The sequence below is a fragment of the Rhinatrema bivittatum genome, chromosome 9 (genome assembly GCF_901001135.1).
Source record: "Rhinatrema bivittatum chromosome 9, aRhiBiv1.1, whole genome shotgun sequence".
NCBI lineage: Eukaryota > Metazoa > Chordata > Amphibia > Gymnophiona > Rhinatrematidae > Rhinatrema > Rhinatrema bivittatum.
This window is the reverse complement of record NC_042623.1, coordinates 171,284,270-171,300,744: the sequence shown is the minus strand read 5'-3', so window position 1 is coordinate 171,300,744 and position 16,475 is coordinate 171,284,270. Positions and strand designations below refer to the sequence as shown.

At 45.4% G+C, this 16,475-nt stretch overlaps 1 protein-coding gene across 1 annotated transcript in view; it reads right to left on the bottom strand.

Annotated features, from left to right (window-relative positions):
• Positions 1-16,475, bottom strand: part of LOC115099495 — a 132,505-nt gene that overhangs the window by 71,554 nt on the left and 44,476 nt on the right. The window lies entirely within an intron of this gene.

Genomic DNA, 16,475 nt, shown 5'->3' with positions numbered 1-16,475 from the left:
CATTAAAAGAAAGCATACATTTATTTATTTATTATTTATTTAAAACATTTATAACCACTGATCTGCAGATTTCAGTGTGGAACATATATTACAATATGTTTGTAAAGAACACTATTGGGTTTCTACTAGTAGGAATATATCACCTGGTAGGTAGAAGAGAAGTATCTTTAATTAGTGCACTGTTCCCACATGTGGTCTGCTGTATTGGATGTGCCTTATGGCTATAAAAAGAGGAAAACATCAAACAGGACAAAAACGCCGGACCGCGATATTTGTCCATTACCTGCTATTAAGTTCACTTAGGGGTAGATCTTTAAAAAATACGCGATCACGTACTTTTGTTCGCTCACCAGGCGCGAACAAAAGTATGCTGGATTTTATAAGATACGCGCGTAGCCGCGCATATCTTATAAAATCCGGGGTCGGCACGCGCAAGGGGGTGCACATTTGTGCAACCTGCGCATGCCGAGCCCAGCGGCGCTGCCTGTTCCCTCCGAGGCCGCTCCAATTTCGGAGCGGCCTCGGTGGGAACTTTCCTTCGCCCTCCCCCCACCTTCCCCTCCCTTCCCCTACCTAACCCACCCCCCGGCCCTATCTAAACCCCCCCTAACTTTGCTGGTCTGGAGGCCTCGACCACGCCCCCGGGCCAGCACAACGCCCCCGGGCCCGCCCCCGACACGCCACGTCATTTTGGGAATGCCCCGGACACGCCCCCTCCCGCCCCTTTTCGAAAGCCCCGGGACTTACGTGCGTCCCAGGGCTTTACGCGCACCGGCAGCCTATGCAAAATAGGCGCGCCGGCGCGCGAGGGCCCTGTGCGTGTAAATCCGGAAGGATTTACGAGCGCAGGGCTTTTAAAATCCGCCCCTTAGAGAATAGCCACTGCCATTAGCAATGGTAACATGGAATAGACTTAGTTTTTGGGTACTTGCCAGGTTCTTATGGCCTGGATTGGCCACTGTTGGAAACAGGATGCTGGGCTTGATGGACCCTTGGTTTGACCCAGTATGGAATTTTTCTTATGTTCCTTCTTATGTTCTTAACTGCCAGAATGGTTAACATGTGAGGTGAAAGAGGCTATTTTAGCCAAAAGAACTTCTTTCAAAAATTGTAAAAGGATTCATCTGAGGTAAATAGGAAAACGCATAAGCATTGGCAAGTTAGACATAAAACATAAAGTGGGCTAAAGAGAATGTAAACAGAAGCTGGCCTTAGAGGAAAAACACATAATAAAAAATGTTAAATATATCCAAAGCCTGTGAGTGAGTCATTTGGACAGGATCGAGGGATTAAAGCGACATTTAGGGAAGGTAAGGCCATTGCAGAAAGACTGAATTCATTCTTTGCTTTGGGGTTTACTGAAGAGAATGTTGGGGAGATACCTGTGCCAGAAGCTGTATTCAGAAGTGTTAATTAAGAAAAATTGATACAAGTTATTATGAAGCTAGAAGATATAATAAAGCAGATTGACAAACTAAAGAGTAGCAAATCACCCAGACCAGATGATACACCCTCCAGAGCTCTGCAATTACAGATCTGTTATTGGTAATTTGTAAGCTATCATTGGAATTGTCCATCATGCCAGAAGACTGGAAGGTGGCCAATGTAACCCCAATCTTTAAAAAGAGCTCCAGAGGTGATCTGGGAAACTATAGATTGGTTAGTCTGACTTCAGTGCCAGGAAAAATCATGGAAACTATGCTAAAGAATAAAATCACAGAGCATATAGATATGGTTTAATGGTACACAAGGGAAATCTTGCTTCACCAATCTGCTACATTTTTTGAAGGTGTTAATAAACATGTGTATAATTGCGGATGTAGTGTATTTGGATTTTCAGAAGGTGTTTGATAAAATGTCCCAGTTAAAACTCCTGAGAAAATTAAAAAGTCATGGGATAGGAGGCAATGTCTTATTGTGAATTGCAAACTGGTTAAAAGATAAGGAATAGAGTGGGACAAAATTTTCAGTTTTCTCAATGGGGAAGGGTAAACAGTGGAGTGCCTCTAGAATCTGTATTGAGACTGGTGTTTTTTAATATAGTTACAAATGATCTGGAAAGGGGAACAAGTAAAATGATCAAATTTTCAAATGACACAAAATTATTCCAAGTTGTTAAAATTGCCAGAGAACCTTGCAAGACTGGAAGACTTAAATGTCCAATGAAATTTAATGTGGAAAAGGGTAAAGTGATGCATATGGGGAAAAGTAATCTACAATGTTAGGTTCCATACTAGGTGCTACCACCCAGGAAAAGGACCTGGGCATCATAATGGATAATACTTTGAAATTCTTGGTTCAGTGTGCAGAGGTGATCAAAAAAGCAAAAATAATATTAAGAATTATTACGAAAGGAATGGAAAATAAAATGGTGGTCATAATGCCTCTGTATTGCTCCATGGTGAGGCCACAGTTAACTGTACAGTTCTGGTCACTGTATCTCAAAAAAGATATAGTTACACTGGAAAAGGTACAGAGCAGGGCAACCAAAATGATAAAGGGGATAGAACAGGCTAAAGAGGTTGGAGAAGAGATGGCTGACTGGTGAGGACATCTCCTCTTCCAGGACAGCCCTACACTATCCTTGCTGTCCTCCCCTGCCAACATATAACTCAGCCAGTGTCAACAGTGTCTGCTTGGGTGGCTGTCTGGCTTTGATGATAGACAGCCCAGCAAGCTCTCAGGGGCAGCAGCAGCAGCAGCAGCAGATAAACATGCGTGTGCCACTGAGACAGAATCTTCACCTGCCCAAGTTTCAGGAAGGCCCAGCTTCTGGGGGGCACAGCTCATCAATTCCTCCACTGCAGCAGACTTAAAATCCAAGAACCTCCTCCCATCATCTCCTTCCTTCTGGCTGATGTTAGGGTTTCCAGAAGCTCTGTCATCAGAAATGTCACCTGGATCTCCACTCCCCCCCCCCCCCCCAGTGAGTAGCCATGAGTTTTCCTTCTTCTACCTTCCTCCCAAGGCAAACACAGTGGCCATCTTGGCCCATTAAAATCAATAGGGCAAAAAGGAAAATTTTTCCCAGTCTCTTACAAAGCTGGAAAGCTGTAGTTTTCACAAAAATTACAAAAATATGTAGCAGAATCCCCATAAATGGGTGTTCCATCCCACATGAGTTTACTGAGTGAGTGCTGGGACTATACAGTGTATTCATTGACTTTTCAGTAAGTGAAGGACTGTTCCCTTTCTCTATTCTGAACTGAGAGAAAAACATCTGCTTTACCTTAAACCTGGCAAATTGACTTGTGCTGGTGACAGAAGAAATTCAGCTCTACAGGATTAACTGCACAAGACAACATAAAGAGAAAAAAATGGAAAAAAAACATCCTCTGAGGTCAAGTTTTCAGAGTAAGGATGGATATAGCATTGTTGCGTCAGCCAATAACAGAAGGGAAGATACTCAAAAGTCTCTAAGCAGGCTTACTGCGTTTCTTTGGGGGGCAGCTATTGTTCAACCAAGAGAGAGGAGAGAGTGTAGCAGCACTGTGACCCGCTTTTCTCTTGGAGAGAGCCAATTGCCAAGAGAGAGGGAGAGGCAGGAATCTGGACTCCAAGGAAGCAGATAGACAGCTATTTCCTGCCCTCCATAGCCGAGCCACATGTGCTATGCACATAGGGGACAAAGGAGCAAGAAGCTGGGTCACCAAGAGACTTTCCGTCCAGTGATATCCATGCTCAGGAACTCCATGGGTGGATCACCCACCTAAGAGGCTGAATTAAGCAAAACTAAGCTTTAAAAAGAGTATTCTAACAGAGAAAGGAAACGGTTTCTTCCCCTTTCCTTTTAATGGATCCAGTATCTCATTCTTGATTGCTTCAGCCTCTCAACCAAAGTCAAGTATAGACTCCTGCTTTAAAGGTTGTAAAAACCCCTTCTGCAGTGTAAGGCTGGGGAAGTAATAACATGGGAAGCCTGAACCTTTCATGAAAGATGAATCCAGGCTTGCCTCTTGCTCAGTGCAAAGTAAGGTTCTGGGGAAGTACCCCAGGGGAGAGAAGCCTTTCAGACACTACAGTGTACATCTGATTAGCTTGCTATCCTGCCAGCTCACAATCATCAATAAGGGCCCCGTTGTTCTTTTTTTCCTCATATTTTGTGTTTTTGGGTTGGGGTGCATCCCTAACAGACTATTGACATTGAGATGGATCAGATTTTTACTTTGAGTATTCAGGGGTAAAGATATTAAAAGTTTATCTACTTGATTATTTTATTTCTTTTCCCTATCTCTTTTTCCACATCATATGCTAATCCCAATAACTATTCTGAACTTTTCAATATTCGACCTCAGGCCCGACTCATTCAATTCCAAACATATATTCTCCTAAATTATTTTGTTATTTAAATTGTACTCTCCTTGCTCCGTTGAAGTTATTTATTGTTCTCATTAAGTTATTTTATTTTATTTTTCCAAGTTAAATTTTCCCTGTTCTCTGTAAGACATTATTCTACATTCTGTCAATTTTATTGTTACAATGTAAACCGAATTGATTAGTAACTTTGTTGCTAGAACTTCGGTATATAAAACTGTTAAATAAATAAATAAATAAATATGCCAAGTACCCACATAAGAGCATAAGAATATAAGAAATTGCCATGCTGGGTCAGACCAAGGGTCCATCAAGCCCAGCATCCTGTTTCCAACAGAGGCCAAACCAGGCCACAAGAACCTGGCAAGTACCCAAACACTAAGAAGATCCCATGCTACTGATGCAATTAATAGCAGTGGCTATTCCCTAAGTAAACTTGATTAATACCTGTTAATGGACTTCTCCTCCAAGAACTTATCCAAACCTTTTTGAACCCAGCTACACTAACTGCACTAACAACATCCTCTGGCAACAAATTCCAGAGCTTTATTGTGTGTTGAGTGAAAAATAATTTTCTCCGATTAGTCTTAAATGTGGCACATGCTAACTTCATGGAGTGCCCCCTAGTCTTTCTATTATTCGAAAGAGTAAAAAACCGATTCACATCTACCCATTCTAGACCTCTCATGATTTTAAACACCTCTATCATATCCCCCCTCATCTGTCTCTTCTCCAAGCTGAACAGCCCTAACCTCTTCAGCCTTTCCTCATAGGGGAGCTGTTCCATTCCCTTTATCATTTTGGTTGCTCTTCTCTGTACCTTCTCCATCGCAACTATATCTTTTTTGAGATGCGGCGACCAGAATTGTACACAGCATTCAAGGTGCGGTCTCACCATGGAGCGATATAGAGGCATTATTACATTTTCCGTTTTATTAACCATTCCCTTCCTAATAATTCCTAACATTCTGTTTGCTTTTTTGACTGCTGCAGCACACTGAGCCGACGATTTTAAAGTATTATCCACTGTGATGCCTAGATCTTTTTCATGGGTGGTAGCTCCTAATATGGAACCTAACATCGCGTAACTACAGCAAGGGTTATTTTTCCCTATATGCAACACCTTGCACTTGTCCACATTAAATTTCATCTGCCATTTGGATGCCCAATCTTCCAGTCTTGCAAGGTCCTCCTGTAATGTATCACAGTCTGCTTGTGATTTAACTGCTCTGAATAATTTTGTGTCATCCGCAAATTTGATAACCTCATTATTCTTATTCTTTTCCAGATCATTTATATATAAATTGAAAAGCACTGGTCCAAGTAAAGATCCCTGAGGCACTCCACTGTTTACCCTGTTCCACTGAGAAAATTGACCATTTAATCCTACTCTGTTTCCTGTCTTTTAACCAGTTTGTAATCCACGAAAGGACATCGCCTCCTATCCCATGACTTTTTAGTTTTCGTAGAAGCCTCTCATGAGGGACTTTGTCAAACGCCTTCTGAAAATCCAAATACACTACATCTACCGGTTCACCTTTATCCACATGTTTATTAACCCCTTCAAAAAAATGAAGCAGATTTGTTAGGCAAGACTTCCCTTGGGTAAATCCATGTTGACTGTGTTCCATTAAACCATGTCTTTCTATATGCTCTACGATTTTGATCTTGAGAATAGTTTCTACTATTTTTCCCGGCACTGAAGTCAGGCTCACTGGTCTATAGTTACCCGGATCACCCCTGGAGCCTTTTTTAAATATTGGGGTTACATTGGCTACCCTCCAGTCTTCAGGTACAATGGATGATTTTAATGATAGGTTACAAATTTTAACTAATAGATCAGAAATTTCATTTTTGAGTTCCTTCAGTACCCTAGGATGCATACCAACCTGTCCAGGTGATTTGCTACTTTTTATTTTGTCAATCTGGCCTACTACATCTTCCAGGTTCACAGTGATTTCGTTCAGTTCGCCTGACTCATCGCCCCTGAAAACCATCTCTGGAACTGGTGTCTCCCCAACATCCTCATTAGTAAACATGGAGGCAAAGAATTCATTTAGTCTTTCTGCAATGGCCTTATCTTCCCTAAGAGCCTCTTTAAGCCCTCGGTCATCTAATGGTCCAACCGACTCCCTCACAGGTTTCTTGCTTCGGATATATTTAAAAAAGTATTTATTATCAGTTTTTGCCTCAATGGCCAAATTCATTCAAATTCTCTCTTCGCCTCTTTTATCAATGTTTTATACTTAACTTGACAATGCATATTCGTTCCCCGGCTAAAATTGAATTAACTACAACCCCCTACCCTCCTGACCCCCCCCCCCCCCAAGACTTACCAAAACTCCCTGGTGGTCCAGCGGGGAGTCTGGGAGCCATCTCCTGCACTCACACCCTCGGCTGCCGGTATTCAAAATGGCGCCATTAGCCTTTGCCCTCCTATGTCATAGGGGCTACCAGTGCCATTGGTCAGCCCCTGTCACATGGAAGGAGCAATGGATGGCCGGCGACATCTTGTGCTTCTACCTGGTGACAGGGGCTGACCAATGGCACTGGTAGCCCCTGTGACATAGTAGGGCAAAGGCTATTGGCACCATTTTGAATACCGGCAGCAGAGGATGTAAGTGCAGGAGATGGTTCCTGGACCCCCCGCTGGACCACCAGGGAGTTTTGGTAAGTCTTGGGGGCGGTCAGGAGGGTGGGGGGTTTGTTTAAATTTGCTCCTTTAGATGGCCAAATAATTCGGTGAAGATTCGTTGTATTCGTGGGGAATCGCGATACGTTTCGCTTCCCCAAGAATACAACGAATATGGCCCTATACGTTGCGGATTGCCAATTCGTAGGGAATGAATGCACACCCCTAAAATTTGATCATGTTATGATCACTGTTGCCAAGTGGCCCCACCACTGTTACCTCTCTCACCAAATCCTGTGTTCCACTAAGAATTAAATCTAAAATAGCTCCCTCTCTTGTTGGTTCCTGAACCAATTGCTCCATGAAGCAATCATTTATTACATGTAGGAACTTTATGTCTCTAGCAAGTCCCGATGTTACATTTAGCCAGTCAATATTGGGGTAATTGAAATCTCCCATTATTGCACTGCCAAATTGGTTTGCTTCCCTGATTTCTCTTAGCATTTCATCATCTATCTGACCATTTTGTCCAGGTGGACGGTAGTATTCTCCTATCACTATACTCTTACCCAACACACATGGGATTTCTACCCATATAGATTCTACTGAGCATTTAGTCTTTTGTATGATCTTTATCTTGTTGGACTCTATACCTTCCTGGACATAAAGTGCCACACCCCCACCAAGTTGATCCTCCCTATCATTGCAATATAATTTGTACCCTGATATGGCACTGTCCCATTGGTTATCCTCCTTCCACCAAGTCTCTGCGATGCCAATTATGTCAATCTCATCATTTGCTGCTATACACTCTAACTCTCCCATCTTACTTCTTAGACTTCTGGCAATGGCATACAGACATTTCAAAGTGTGTATTTTGTTTGTTTTAACAACCTGCTTTTCAGTTGTTTGGGATAATTCGGAAATGATTAGCTTCGGTGATTTTTTACATATAGGCATATGGACTATGTTTGCTTTAAATGGAACCCCTCTGTTGGGATGCCCTAACTCTCCTGTTTCATTAGTATCCTTCAAGGATACATTTCTCCGAACCATGCACTGCTGAGTGACCGTCAGCTTTCCCCCTTGTTCTAGTTTAAAAGCTGCTCTATCTCTTTTTTGAAAGTTAGTGCCAGCAGCTTGGTTCCACTCTGGTTAAGGTGGACCCCATCCTTTCGGAAAAGTCTCCCCTTTCCCAAAAAGTTTCCCCAGTTCCTTACAAAGCTGAATCCCTCTTCCCTGCACCATCGTCTCATCCACGCATTGAAACTCTGGAGTTCTGCCTGCCTCTGGTGACCTGCGCGTGGAACAGGAAGCATTTCAGGGAATGCCACCCTGGAGGTTCTGGATTTCAGCTTCCTACCCACTGCATGTAAACTGGTTGCACTGGCAATGGTCCATCATCTTTGCATTGCTTGATTTAAGAATGAAACTGCAAGTTTATTATCCCATGAAATATTGTATCTGCTTGTTTGATATCCTATATTTACTAATGTTTTGTTTATCCTTCTACTGTTCCAGTTGGATTTACTGCCTATTTACAATTTACTAGTAAAGGGTTATTAAATGTTTTATTCTGGCGTGGTGCTTGTACCTGATATATTGTGCTAGGAGTGAGGTATTATCTGGGAACAGCATGGGGTGAGGTATCAGGGCTTTGGGACAGTATCTTAAACCCCCTCAGGCTGTGAACCTACAGGGATATCTGACTATTCTTCTAAAGTGATCCCCTCTCTCTTAGCATAGGAGAAATAGGAAATACTTTGGGGGTGGGTCACAAATAGTTTTGGAACACAGATCTTTACTCCCATTTGAGTCCCTATTTGTGTGCCATGTTTGCAGCCCATACCCCTTTATTGGGGGATCACCTTCGGCAGCTGCAGGGGTGGTAAAAGACCTTGCTGCAGCTCCAAAACCTATCAAAACCATGATTCAGTTCAGGCGGGTCCAGAAAAAGATGAAAGGCCCAAAGGGAGATTTGCTCTCACACAAGGGAAAAATAGAGAGGTCCACACCAAAAGTGTTCTTTCAAAAGAGAGGAAAAAAATTATTGTAAAGTCCAAAAAAAAAAATCAAAGTCTAGTTGAGGCAGAATAAGAGTAGAAATCAGCTTCAGTAGCACAAGTCCAAATATAATGCATATAGTTTGTCACTTCTAAATCTCCAAATCCATCATAGATATTATTCAGAGTGTCTCTTTCCTTTAAGAATTATCCCAAACTGTGGGTTTCCTGAGGCAGATGAAGAAAATCCCCACACCTCAGAGGAATACACTTCTTCCCAGGAACTCTTCCTTGGCCTCTTCAGTATGCTCAGGCTTCAGATCCACAGAAATCCTCAGAATCATTCTAATTACTTCACCTTGTTCAAGCCTTAGCCTGCTTTATGTTCCACTCTTGGGCTCTTGATACATGGGATTATCAGCCCCATCAGCTCTTCTGTCATCATTTCTCCCAGAAACTCCTCTGTAACTCTTCCCAAGTGCTTATCGAAGCACTTTTTATAAACACCATCCCAACCATCCTGTTTTGGGGGAAGGAATGCCTTCTCACTCCAAAACTTGTGCACACCTTCAGAAACCTTCTAGACTCTGGAAAGTTCATAATTTTGCTCTATACACAATTCATTTTTAGTAAGGCCTGAGCTGCCTTACATATGATTAAATAAATAAATTGTGTCTGGTTGTGCATCTTCCCTCCCCCTGAAAAAAAATAGAATTGCAATAAGTTGTAGTCCATGGTGGCCCAAGGAGCCTCTTAGCCCCTTCTTTGGTTTTGAAAATGATACATGGTCTCTGAGCATCATCCTAAACTCCATCCTCCCCACCCACCTGCAATACCTACTCCACTCCTCCTACTTCACCCAGAACCCCAATATAATTTTTGCTGATTTTGAAGGGGGCCAGTTTGGAGGCGTATGCCTGCTAGTCTGATAAGCAGTTGTACTCAACTGGGTATATTTTGAATATAGCCAGTTAAGGTTATTCAGATAGATATACCTGGATAACTTTAGGATCCATCTAAAGTAGTCCTAAAAGTAGCCAGATGACTTGGCCGCATAATAGTGAATATCAATATTACACAGCTAATCTATCTTCTGTGCCCCTGATCACTCCTGGACCACTCTCAATTTATATGACTAAGTTGTTAGCCAGCTAATAATAACTTGGCCAAATTACTGTTTCCGGTTAAGTGCCAACTTAGCTGAATGACTCCTTAGAGTATGGACCTTAGAAACTTTTATCAGGATATCTTCTCTGTCTACAGTTTAGCCTTGCCTTCCAAAGAGGCCATATGTTGAGGTCTCTAGCAGGCATCTTGCTTTAAAATTGTGGTGTCCTCAGTCTGGTGGTAACCATCTCTCTTGCAGCCTGATGTGCTTGAGCATCTACTGGGCTTGCTGGAAGGTACCAATCACTTTCAAGATGTGCCTCAAGTATTGGCATAGTGGTGATGAATAGTGGGGTCCAAGCCATCCAAAAACTGCTCCAGGAGGGCCAGTTTGGCCACTTGGGTGCCAGTCTGATCTTCAGACTGTAGCAACTTCCAACTTATATATGTTAGTTGGTAGAAGAGACTCAGAGGACTTTCTCCATTGGCCCTTCCATCTGGATTTATAGCCTGGTTGTAAATTGTCCAGGTAGGTAGTCCATGTATACTGGCCATTTTGCTAGCTGATCTGTTCAAAGTTCACTAGCAAACTGTCTGGGTCCTTTCCTGAACCCATCTTAAGTATCATGGGAGCCAGATGGGGTAGGTCTGGCTGTAGTATTTTTCACAGCTTGTGCTATCTGGATCAGCAAAATTTGCTGCTAGTCAAGACATAGCTGTTGCTGCTGGGTCCACTGGCCCTATATGATAGTCTGCAGCTGCTGCTGCTGCTGTTCAGTAAGTGCTCCATGCTGGGTCAATAAGTGATCAGGCATAGCAAGCTCCTCTTTGCTCCCAGAGGAATGCAGCCCTTTCAAAAATTCAACCAAATATCAGTATTTTTTCTTTTAAAAAAAGGGGGAATTAAAAAAAAACCCTAGCCTGTCCAACTGACTCACTACAATTTCCTCTCTAACTGGGCAGGGCGAGGCCCTTTAGTCCAACAGAACCTCCTATTGACTGCCACTGCAGGCATATCTACAGGCCAAAATGGTAGTATGGTTCCCTTATCTGTACTGGGATTAGACCAAATCAATCCCACCATTACAGCCAAATGTAATAGTGTGTGAGGTGGTGCTTAGCTTCAGTGAAGCATGCTGGAGAACAGAAAACAGACTGGGCTCTGGTTTATATACTGCACAAAACAGGAAAACCTGCTGACCTCAGCTAGGTATCGGCACTGTCTCTCAGAGCGCCCTACACAGTCCACCCGCAGGACTGGTCACGGACCACCCTTTCCCACTGCGTACCCTACAAAACATGAAGAGGCTGGTCACGGACCATGCAGAGAGCGGGACAAGCGTAGGAAGGGGATCCAGCTGTGACAAAACTCCAGTGATGAGGCCAGGTGTTATCTGGAGAACCACAGGAGCTGGAGGGTCAAGAGGACTCGGAAACACAGGAAGAGAATCCAGCTGAGACTCCAATGACGAAGCAAGGTGTCATCTGGAGAACCACAAGAGCTGGAGGGTCCGGAGGACTCGAAACAGGTGAAGGAGGAGCGGAACCTCGGAATATCAGGAAGTGAAACATCATAAAGCCTGGAACATCAGGAAGCCTGGACTGGGAACCTTGAAACATGAAGACATGGAACATCAGGAAGCCACAGGAAGCAACGAAGACTCAGGAAGCAGACGAGACATGGAGCTCCAATGAAGAACGAATACGAGACTTCCAGGAGCAAGTAACTCCAATGCAAGGCAAGGCTGAAGTGCAGGAGAATCCCTTATATAGGGCTGAGATAGGAAACAGTCCTTAGGTGGGGCCCAGGGTATATCCAGCTGTGGGCCCTTTAAATCTGGTAAGGAGGCGCGGCCGCGCGCCTAGAGCTGTGCAGGACCATGGTCAGCAGCCCTGCACAGACATCGTCGGAGAAGCAGGTCTGGGCCGAGGAGCAGGCTCCGACATCGGCAGCGGCTCCTACCGCTGCAGGAGGCCTTGAAGGCGGCTCCAGACATCAGGCGTGACTGGGGACTGCGGCCACCAGTCGCGAAGATGACGCTGATGTCGGCGGCGGCCCCAGCCACGTAGAAACACGGCGGCAGGCCCGCTGTGCCGGGGAGGCACTCCGAAGTCTGCTGCTCCTGCCGCAATGAAGAGGACAAGCTGACTGCGGCTCCTGCCGTGAAGAACGTCGGTGGCTCTGTGCCGCGTTGGAGAAGGCAGTGCAGGAGGTGAAAGGCCTGCTTAGAGGGAGAAGCGCCATGGCAGGATTCATAACAATTATCTCCTGAAGAAACCCAAGGGAAGTTCTTTTGAAAATTGAGAAAGAAAACTAGAATATAAAGAGATCTGTTGAACATCGAGGGAAACGGGAAGTTTTTTGAAAATTGAGAGAGTAACATTTGAGAAAACTAAGAATACAGAGAGATCCGTTGAACATCGAGGAAAACATTCTGAAATGTGGAAGGATTTTGAGAATTGAGAGGGGAATGTTTTTGAGAAAACTGAGATTACATAGAGAACCATTGAGTGTCGCGGAAAGCATCGTGAATACTGGGCAAACAATGCCAATTTTTTGAGAATTGTATTTTTTGTGAATTACATTTTATGTATTTAAATATGGATGTGTAGGATGTGGTATGAATGTTGTGATTAAGGTTTTTAATGCTTTAATGTATTGATGTGATTTGTTTTGTACCTTGCTGATATTGTGAAATGTATCTTTTCAAATAAATATGAAAAGTCCTAACCTCTTTAGTCTTTCCTCATAGGGGAGCTGTTCCATTCCCCTTATCATTTTGGTAGCCCTTCTCTGTACCTTCTCCATCGCAATTATATCTTTTTTGAGATGCGGTGACCAGAATTGTACACAGTATTCAAGGTGCGGTCTCACCATGGAGCGATACAGAGGCATTATGACATTTTCCGTTTTATTCACCATTCCCTTTCTAATAATTCCCAACATTCTGTTTGCTTTTTTGTCTGCCGCAGCACATTGAACCAACGATTTCAATGAGTTATCCACTATGACGCCTAGATCTCTTTCTTGGGTTGTAGCACCTAATATGGAACCCAACATTGTGTAATTATAGCATGGGTTATTTTTCCCTATATGCATCACCTTGCACTTATCCACATTAAATTTCATCTGCCAATTGGATGCCCAATTTTCCAGTCTCACAAGGTCTTCCTGCAATTTATCACAATCTGCTTGTGATTTAACTACTCTGAACAATTTTGTGTCATCTGCAAATTTGATTATCTCACTCGTCGTATTTCTTTCCAGATCATTTATAACTGGAAAGGACCAAGAGTCCCAGATCAAGGTGACCGGTACAAACAACTGAGGAGCCGGAGATGTTGTGCCCAAGTTCAGGACTCCAACTGAACTTAGGCCGGAAAGTTTCCCAGCCAGAGGGGACAGGCCTGTAGATGGTGGCCAGGGGCTCTGCAATACAGACACAGACTGGTTTGTCTCCACTGGAGCCGCCTTCCAGGGTCAGCTGCCTATGGCTCAACTGCAAGGGCTCTTCCATCTTGGCCATGATAGAAACCTTACTGGAGGCAGGGCTGGTGGTGGGTGGCGAACGGGATTGAACCCAAGAGGGCTTCTTGGGCATTCGACTCTCCCGGTGATGCTCTTGGAGACTATGATCAATTCAGCTTGTCAAGTCTATCAGGTCCTCGAGAGAGGAAGGGAGCTCCCATGCAGGCAGCTCATCCTTCAGCTGTGGAGATAGTCCATCCAAGTAGATAGCTCTTAGGGAGTCTTCCTGCCGAGCGAGCTCTGAAGCCAAAGTCCAAAATTCAATTGTGTAGTCGAATAGGCTTCTTTGACCGTGACAAAGGTGTAACAAACTAGTGCTTGCCACGGCATGCCACCCAGGATCATCAAAGGTCCATCGAAACACGGCCACGAACCGAGACAGTTCCCTTAGGATGGAGTCTGATCGCTTGCACAAGGGGAAAGCCCAGGTATTGTGTTTGTGACATTGTGGACCCTTGGTCACTGTGGAGATGACTCCTCCCATGGGGAGGGGCCCCGTGGGGAACCACAGCGGTAGGCTAACCTCAGACAGCAGACACTGAATGGAAAGCTTTATTATACTGCAAATGGTAGATGGTATGATGTTGGAAGGAAAGGCACCGAAGTCCGCAAGGTGCCTATACGTTCAGTCTCAATTGTAGCAGACTCACCCAGATGTCCAAGATAGCTAGCAACCCGCGGAGCGGGCAAGGCTGAGCCTGGTGAGTGGAGTCGGAGCACTGGATCGTAGAGGTACTCATGGGAGTGTAGTGCGGTGTCTTCCTGGTGATGAAGATGGTGGGACCGAAGGTCCGACCTGCAGGACACACAGACTGGTAGGCCCTCGAGGAGCAAGTACCTGAAATCCAGAATTCTGAAGGATAGAAAGTGAGATAGACCCCCAAGGAGCAGTTGTCTAGTTAGTAGAAACCCCGAAGGGTAGTTGGAAGCAAGAGACCTCTGAGGAGCGGGTATCTAGAGCTTTGTAAGGAGCGAGATCCTCGGAGGGTAGCAAGGCATCTAAGCGGGCAGCTTAGAGCGGTCAGAGAAGCTTGAACCGAAGTCCTTGCTAACTCGAAGCTGTTAGCGTAGTGGAGGCTTAAATACCCAGAGATATCGACATCATGCGGTGGGGACGCCTCTGAGGTTCCTGCCATGCCGTGTATTTGAGCATAGGCAACGTATGCGCGCCCGCCCTAGGAGGCCATGAGAAGGAGCATGGCGGACTGGAACGCTCATGTTGAGTTGAAGATGCCGAGGGTTTCGGCACTCAGACCCGGAGGCAGCCATCTTGCCCAAGGAGGAGGAAAAGGGTAGAAAAGAATTAAGGCAGAGCAGTCACAGCCATCTGTGACTGACAGACGCAACACCAGGCCAGCACCTTCTCTTCAAGACGAGACAAAATAAAGGTGACCTTAGTTAATTCATCCTGGAAGACAGAGGCCTGCATAGCGAACTGCATATAGTAGAGGTGTGAATCGTGTGATCGATCGTCTTAATGATCGATTTTGGCTGGGGGGGGAGGGAAATCGGATCGTCGTGTTTTGTTTTGTTTTGAAATCGTTAAAAATCGTAAATCGGGGGAGGGGAGGAAAACCGGCACACCAAAAAAAACCCTAACACCCACCCCGAACCTTTAAAACAAACCCCCACCCTCCCAAACCCCCCCAAAATGTTTTAAATGACCTGGGGTCCAGTGGGAGGGTCCCGGCGCGATCCCGGCGCGATGTCCCACTCTCTGGCCACAACAAAAAAAACCCTAACACCCACCCCGAACTTTAAAACAAACCCCCACCCTCCCGAACCCCCCCAAAATGTTTTAAATGACCTGGGGTCCCGGCGCGATGATCCCGGCGCGATGTCCCGCTCTCTGGCCACGACTGCTGTGAAGAGAAATGGCGCCGGTGGCCCTTTGCCCTTATCATGTGACAGGGCAAAGGTAGCGCCGGTGCCATTTTGATTCCTAGCTCCCGACGTCACGCGTCCAGGAGATCGCTCCCGGACCCCCGCTGGACCCCCAGGGACTTTTGGCCAGCTTGGGGGGGCCTCCTGACCCCCACAAGACTTGCCAAAAGTCCAGCAGAGGTCCGGGAACGACCTCTTGCACTCGAGCCGTATTGCATGGCCATATTGCAAAATGGCTCGAGTGCAAGAGGTCATTCCCGGACCCCCGCTGGACTTTTGGTAAGTCTTGTGGGGGTCAGGAGGCCCCCCCAAGCTGGCCAAAAGTCCCTGGGGGTCCAGCGGGGGTCCGGGAGCGATCTCCTGGACGCGTGACGTCGGGAGCTAGGAATCAAAATGGCGCCGGCGCTACCTTTGCCCTGTCACATGATAAGGGCAAAGGGCCACCGGCGCCATTTCTCTTCACAGCAGTCGTGGCCAGAGAGCGGGACATCGCGCCGGGACCCCAGGTCATTTAAAACATTTTGGGGGGGTTCGGGAGGGTGGGGGTTTGTTTTAAAGGTTCGGGGTGGGTGTTAGGGGTTTTTTGGTGTGCCGGTTTTTCCGCCCCCTGTTTAACGATACAATACAAATGCCCCTGAAGATAAATCGTGGGCATTTGTATTGTATCGTGCACTCTAACGATTTTGGACGATTTTAAAATTATCTGACGATAATTTTAATCGTTCAAAAACGATTCACATCCCTAGCATATAGCATTGGTTGATGAACCCTCTGCAGAGCTTGGAGTCACCATTAAAGTGCAGAGGTGCTGGTAGGGCCAGCAAGGCTCCAAGCATGGAAGGAGGCGGCTGTGGATGAGAAGGAGCTGGTACTGGAACTGGGTTGCTAGTTAGGGCATCAAGCAGGGTGTGGAGATGCTCAATGGAAGAGCACAGTGCCTCGAGAAACTGCTGCTGTTCTTCTACTTTGGCTGCCAGGCCAGGAATGGCCTGGAGGGCATGTGGCT